Source organism: Budorcas taxicolor, chromosome 7 (assembly GCF_023091745.1).
Source record: "Budorcas taxicolor isolate Tak-1 chromosome 7, Takin1.1, whole genome shotgun sequence".
Classification (NCBI taxonomy): domain Eukaryota; kingdom Metazoa; phylum Chordata; class Mammalia; order Artiodactyla; family Bovidae; genus Budorcas; species Budorcas taxicolor.
Genome location: NC_068916.1, coordinates 100,133,942 through 100,140,972, shown reverse-complemented (window position 1 = coordinate 100,140,972; position 7,031 = coordinate 100,133,942). Strand labels below are relative to the sequence as shown.

General features: G+C 39.5%; 1 non-coding gene across 1 annotated transcript; it reads left to right on the top strand.

The window, feature by feature from the left end:
- Window positions 1-234: 234 nt before the first annotated feature.
- TRNAW-CCA (transfer RNA tryptophan (anticodon CCA)) lies at window positions 235-306 on the top strand. Its single transcript has one exon. It is a non-coding gene; the product is annotated as a tRNA-Trp (tRNA).
- Window positions 307-7,031: the final 6,725 nt, after the last annotated feature.

Below are 7,031 nucleotides of genomic sequence, written 5' to 3'. Positions count from 1 at the left end.
CGACTTCCATCCTTGGTTAGGGAAGATCCCCTAGTGTAGGAAATGGCCACTCCAGTATTCTTGCCTGGAAAATTCCGTGGACAGAGGAGCCTGGCAGTCCACTGTCCATTGCATCACGAAGAATCGGACATGACTGAGCACTAATGCACACAAAAATCTTACGGTCATCTTAATAGTTACAGAGAAAGCATTTGATTGCATTCAACACATATTCACAATAGACTTAGTCCTACTTCCCTGGTGGCTCAGAGGTTAAAGTGCCTGCCTCCAATGCAGGAGACCCGGGTTCGATCCCTGGGTTGGGAAGATCCCCTGGAGAAGGAAATGGTAACCCACTCCAGTATTCTTGCCTGGAAAACCCCATGGATGGAGAAGCCTGGTAGGCTACAGTCCATGGGGTCGCAAAGAGTTGGACACAACTGAGTGATTTCACTTCACAATGAAGAGTTACCACCAGAAAACCTACAGCTGATGTTGTATTTAGTGCTGAAAAAGTGAACATTTCTAAAATCAGAAAAAGGACATGGAGTCCACTCTTAATCACATTTAGTCACCAGTGTACAGAGGTCCTAGCCACTGGATTAAGGTTGTAAAAATATTAAATACATGCAGATATGCAAGGGAGAAGTCAAACTGATTTTACTCACAGCAACATGATTTTTATATACAAAATCTAAGGAAACTTAAAAATGAAACTTAGAAATGATTTACCAATAATACAAGGTTCATGATAAATATATACTAGTCAATTGTATATCTATGTGTTAGCAACAAACAATATGAAAATAAAATTAAGAATACAATTTCATCTGCAATAGTACCAAAAAGAATAAGATACGTAGGAATAAGTTCATCAAAAAAGTGTAGCCTGTACACCACAATGTGTTAAACAATACTGAGAAAAATTAAAGACTACCTAACAAAATCACTGCAGATGGTGACTGCAGCCATGAAGTTAAAAGACGCTTACTCTTGGAAGGAAAGTTATGACCTACCTAGATAGCATATTACGAAGCAGAGACATTACTTTGCCAACAAAGGTCCGTCTAGTCAAGGCTATGGTTTTTCCTGTGGTCATGTATGGATGTGAGAGTTAGACTGTGAAGAAAGCTGAGCACCGAAGAATTGATGCTTTTGATGGTGTTGGAGAAGACTCTTGAGAGTCCCATGGACCGCAAGGAGACCCAATCAGTCCATTCTAAAGGAGACCAGTCCTGGGTGTTCTTTGGAAGGAATGATGCTAAAGCTGAAACTCCAGTACTTTGGCCACCTCATGCGAAGAGTTGACTCATTGGAAAAGACTCTGATGCTGGGAGGGATTGAGGGCAGGAGGAGAAGGGGACGACAGAGGATGAGATGGCTGGATGGCATCACTGACTCGATGGATGTGGATTTGTGTGAACTCTGGGAGTTGGTGATGGACAGGGAGGCCTGGTGTGCTGCAATTCATGGGGTCCCAAAGAGTTGGACACAGCTGAGCGACTGAACTGAACTGAACTGAACTGAAGTAAATGGTCAGATATACTTTGCTCACATGTCAGAAAACAATCACTGAATCCCAATAGGCATATTTGTAGAAACACATAAGTTGGTCATAAAATGTATATGAAAATGCAAATTTCTGGTGTAGCCAAATAAAATTAAAAAACAAAAGAATACTTAGTGGACTTTGACTTATTCTCAAACATTATTACAAAGCTATAGTAATCAAGAGAACATATTATTTTCAGGAAGGCAAACATTCTCATCAGTTGAATATATAAAGAATCCAGAAATAGACCCTCATCTATGCAGCCAATTTATTTTGACAAAGGCAAGGTGATTGAATAAAGGAAATAATGGTGTTTTCAGAAATGGTCCTGGAAACATTGACTATGCATATAAAAAAATTAACCTTGTCCGTTAATTCATATCTTACTAAAACAAACTTGAAATGGGTTATAGACCTAAAGGTAAGAGTTAAAAACATATAAAAGAAAACACAGGAGAATCTTTAAGTGATCTTCAATTGTGCTGGAAATGTTTGTGAAGAAATAACATATGAGGTTTAACCTGTAGTTGAAGTTGATATTAACATACAAACAAGGTTACTAATTAATGAAGATATTGCAAAATAATTGTATTAAGAAGGAATTTTCTGTTGATTGAATTGTCCAAGCTTTTCAATAGCTGTTTGAGGCATAAAAAATTGCTGTTAACTTACAGATATATACATATATTTCTTAACTCTACTGAGAAATTTGTAAGACTATAAAAATAGCAAACTAGGATTTTCTTAGCTACTTTGAATACATCTTGATTTTTGTGAGGCATCAATTTATTTGGTAAAATGCTATACAAGCTCATTTTATTAGTCCATATACTTTCTATGTTTATTTTTGAAAAGCCTACTAGAAAATGGCCTCTATCTACTTTTTCAGTAAAAGAAAACAAGAGAGTAATAAAAATTTAGCTTCCTTCCCTAAAAAAACATCAAGGGAATTCATGAGATACAACCAAAAGTAGATAGAAAGCAGTGAACCATTGAAACTACACACTGCGATTTGCATAGAGCTGTCAAGTGAAATCACTCAGGCGTGAGTACAGAAAAAAGGCTTTATTTTCATGATTTAAAAACAAAATAAATTAAAAAGAACTAAAAAAAAAAAACCTGAAAAAGAGGGGTAAAAACCAAAATATTAAAACCATGGTGATTAACGAGTAATCACCAGTATTTTTTCAATATTTTCAGAATGTATAAGCCCAACATTGGTATCTGGGGGACACACTACTTAGAATATATGAGAAAATTTAATGAAGGAACTGTAACTGACCTTAGAGATATCCACCAGCTTGACTGTGGAAGGGAGAAAAAACTTATCCCAGAAATCTAAGATCTAGAGACGGTTGTTGCTGTGTCGTCACTAAGTCATGCCCAGCTCTTCTGTGACCCCATGGACTGCAGCCTGTCAGGCTCCTCTGTCCATGGGGTTTCCCAGATAAGAATACTAGTTCAGTTCGGTTCAGTCACTCAGTCGTCTCCTACTCTTTGTGACCCCATGGACTGCAGCACGCCAGGCCTCCCTGTCCATCACCAACTCCCGGAATTTACTCAGACTCATGCCCAATGAGTCGGTGATGCCATCCAACCATCTCATCCTCTGTTGTCCCCTTGTCCAACTTCAATCTTTCCAGCATCAGGGTCTTTTCAGATGAGTCAGTTTTTCACATCAGGCGGTCAAAGTATTGGAGTTTCAGCCTCAGCATCAGTCCTTCCAATTGGTAGGACTGATGAACAGCTGAAATCATGACTTCTTCAGCACCTCTCTAAAAGCGAGACCTTTTACTAACTATCTTAAGGTAATTAGCTGGCTGGCCTGTTTATTTTGAAGCTCCATTTGGAAAACGCATTAGTCAAAGCAACTGCCATTCAATAGACAGTCAGAAAGAGGTATCACTTCACGAGATGTTCCCCTGACGGTCCCTGGTCCATCTCCTCTGGTTTCTTTTGATCAGAGCTCTGCAATAACAAAGGTGCTGTGGACTATATATTTAGCTTAGAGTTTTTCTTTCTTTCTTTCTTTTTTTTTTCCTTTTAATTGTACTAGTGGGAAGAAGAAGGAGAAGGAAATGGCAACCCATTCCAGTATTCTTGCCTGGAGAATCCCAGGGACAGAGGAGCCTGGTGGGATGTCGTCTATGGGATCTCATGGAGATGGACATGACTGAGGCAACTTAGAAGCAGCAGCAACAGCAGCAGTGGGAAGAAAACATAGTCATATAAAATAATTCTGGAAAGAACATTAAAAATATTTTAATGCTAACCTTCTGATGTTATAAATGAAAACTGAGGTCCAGAAAGACCATACAACTTGTCAAAACTCCTATTCCTCATTAGTGTCAGCACCAGAAGTTGAAGCACTGTCTCCTAAATCACAGTCCTATGTTTTAGTTTCTTTGTTTCATTCATTGTTAGTTTAAATTTTCACCTATAATGCTAATAGAAGTGATTTCTTAAAGTATTAATCAGTGTACAGTTGAGGAGATATAGAATAAAAACAATGCAGTGATTATTTGGAGACTTCCCTTGTAGCTTAGTCAGTAAACAATCTGCTGTAATGCAGGAGTTCAGTTCAGTTCAGTTCAGTTCAGTCACTCAGTCATGTCCGACTCTTTGCGACCCCATGAATCGCAGCACGCCAGGCATCCCTGTTCACCACCATCTCCTGGAGTTCACTCAGACTCAGGTCCATCGAGTCTGTGATGCCATCCAGCCATCTCATCCTCGGTCGTCCCCTTCTCCTCCTGCCCCCAATCCCTCCCAGAATCAGTCTTTTCCAATGAGTCAACTGTTTGCATGAGGTGTCCAAAGTACTGGAACTTCAGCTTTAGCATCAGTCCTTCCAAAGAACACCCAGGGCTGATCTCCTGGCCTCCGGTGTGGGTGGCTCCGCCCAGCTTCCGCCCAGCTTCCGCCCAGCTTCCGCCCAGCTTCCGCCCAGCTTCCGCCCAGCTTCCGCCCAGCTTCCGCCCAGCTTCCGCCCAGCTTCCGCCCCAGGTCTTGGGCGCGAGGTGGCTTCTCCCGGCTGCCCCTGACCTCGGAGGTGGGGTGTCTCCTCCTGGCCGCCACTGAGCTCAGACGCAGGGTAGCTCCTCTTGGCTGCCACCCCTGACCTCCGACACGGGGTGGCTCTTCCCGGCCGTTCCTTCGCCGTCACAGCCTGTCACTCTGGGCCACTGTCCCTGACTTCAGACGTGGGGTAGCTCTCGGCCGCACTTAGTGGGCCGGCCCGCCGCCGCCTGTGCTTAGTGACCAGGGTTCAATTCCTGGGTTGGCAAGATTCCCTGTAGAAAGAAATGACAACCCACTAGTATTCTTGCCTGAAGAATCCCATGGACACGGGAGTCAAGCAAGCTACCGTCCACGGGGACACAAGAGTCGGACTTAGTGGCTAAACCACCACCACCAGTGATTATTTACATTAAGTATGAGTGGTTGGTTTATACAATACGAGTGGTTGGTTTATACAATTTAATTGGTATCTCATTCCCTTTTCTCAAATACATCTCAGGCTTAAATATCCAGAAATGTGGCAAATTTTACCTCATGTCTACAATATCTACTTAATTTTACTTCTTCTAATACATACCTAAATTACATACTTCTTTAATATTTTAACATTACATAATATAAAATGTAGACAGGATAGTATGTTCCAGACAAAATTTCAGGCTCAAAATTTCATTTAAAGAGATTAAGTTCTAGAATCACACATTTTTAAATATTGTATACCACTAGATGTACTAAGAAGGTATTATCAATTGGTAAGAACTGTAGGGATATAAAACCTCTCTTGGTTATTCATTACTACATTTCTGGATTTGGTCCAATAAACCAGCACTCTCATTCACAGAAAACTGCTATAAATATTACACAAAAATTACCTTTTTGAATATAACAGAATAAACTGTCTTTGAATCTGCCTCTTCAAACCACTATTGTGCTCAGTCGTTTAATCGTGTCTAACTTTGCATTTTGTGATCCCATGGACTGTAGCCCATCAGACTCCCCTGTCCACAGGATTTTTCAGGCAAGAATACCGGAGTGGGGTGCTATTTCCTCCTCCAGATGATGTTACCAACCCAGAGATCAAATCTGTGTCTCCTGCATTACAGACGAATTCATCACAGTTGAGCCACAGGGGAAGCCCTGCCTCTTCAAAAAGGGTTGATGATTATGTAATAAGTAGAACTAGTGTGTTTAAATTTTACGTTTCTGTTTATTGGTTGACAGTATAAGACAACCCCCAACAGACATTAGGAAAGATTTTTATCCTACTGGATAAATACAATATTCTACTATAATAGCTTAATTCAGGTTATATGTACATATTTTTTGGGGGGGGTGGGGCTTCCCTGGTGGCTCAGAGGTTAAAGCGTCTGCCTGCAATGCAGGAGACCCGGGTTCAATCCCTGGGTCGGGAAGATACCCTGGAGAAGGAAATGGTAACGCACTCTAGTATTCTTGCCTAGAGAATCCCATGGACAGAGCAGCCTGGTAGGCTACTGTCCACGGGTCGCAAAGAGTCCGACACGACTGAGCGACTTCACATCACATCACATATGTATTTTTATATGAGGGTTTAGTAAATGTATCTCAAAAATTTTTTAAATTAATTTATTTTTTATTGAAGGATAACTGCTTTACAGAATTTTGCTGTTTTCTGTCAAACCTCAATATGAATCAGCCATAGGTATACATATATCCCCTCCCTTTTGAAAATCCCTCAATATTTTATCATATTCTATCCTCATATTCATTTCAATGTTGAAGCAATATTAAAACAGTTTTTTAAAATTTCCTTGAGGGTGGTGTTTTGCTAATGATTTTTATTTAGTTTTTATCTGTGTTAAAATATTTTATTTTTATTTATTTATTTATTTTTATTTTATTTTTAATTTTTATTTTTACTTTATTTTACTTTACAATACTGTATCAGATCAGATTGTAAACATTTCATTCTAAGTTTTATGAAAATAATTAAGATATGTGTATGTACATATTTGTGAATTTTCACAAAAATATAGAATAAAAAACATATAGATTACTTACAGGTATATGTGACTATGAAAATGTGTCACTATATTATTCATATTTCATAAAGCTTGAGACATAGCCCACTCTGGTATTAACAGGGCCAGACTATCACAAATAGTTTTCAGAGAGTGATCCAAGTCCATTAACAACATTTTACATTAAACACATCTTTATTAAGAGTCTTTAAACATCTTCTTAATAAGCACTGTATAGAGCTAGATCACAGAGTCATTGTTCCGAAAAAGTTCTAGAAGGGCTTCTCAATGTGCTGCAAAGAGAACATTTTAGCCAACTGCCTTCTCCAATATCTCTACAGGAAGAAATTTAAACTCCATTTAATTGGAAGAGATTAATATTTTTAAAGTGGGAGGAATATAAAAGGGAAGCTAGCGAAAACTGCAGTCTCAAAAGAAAAGATCTGATGAGCACAGATGCAAGGCAGTTACTGACAGCA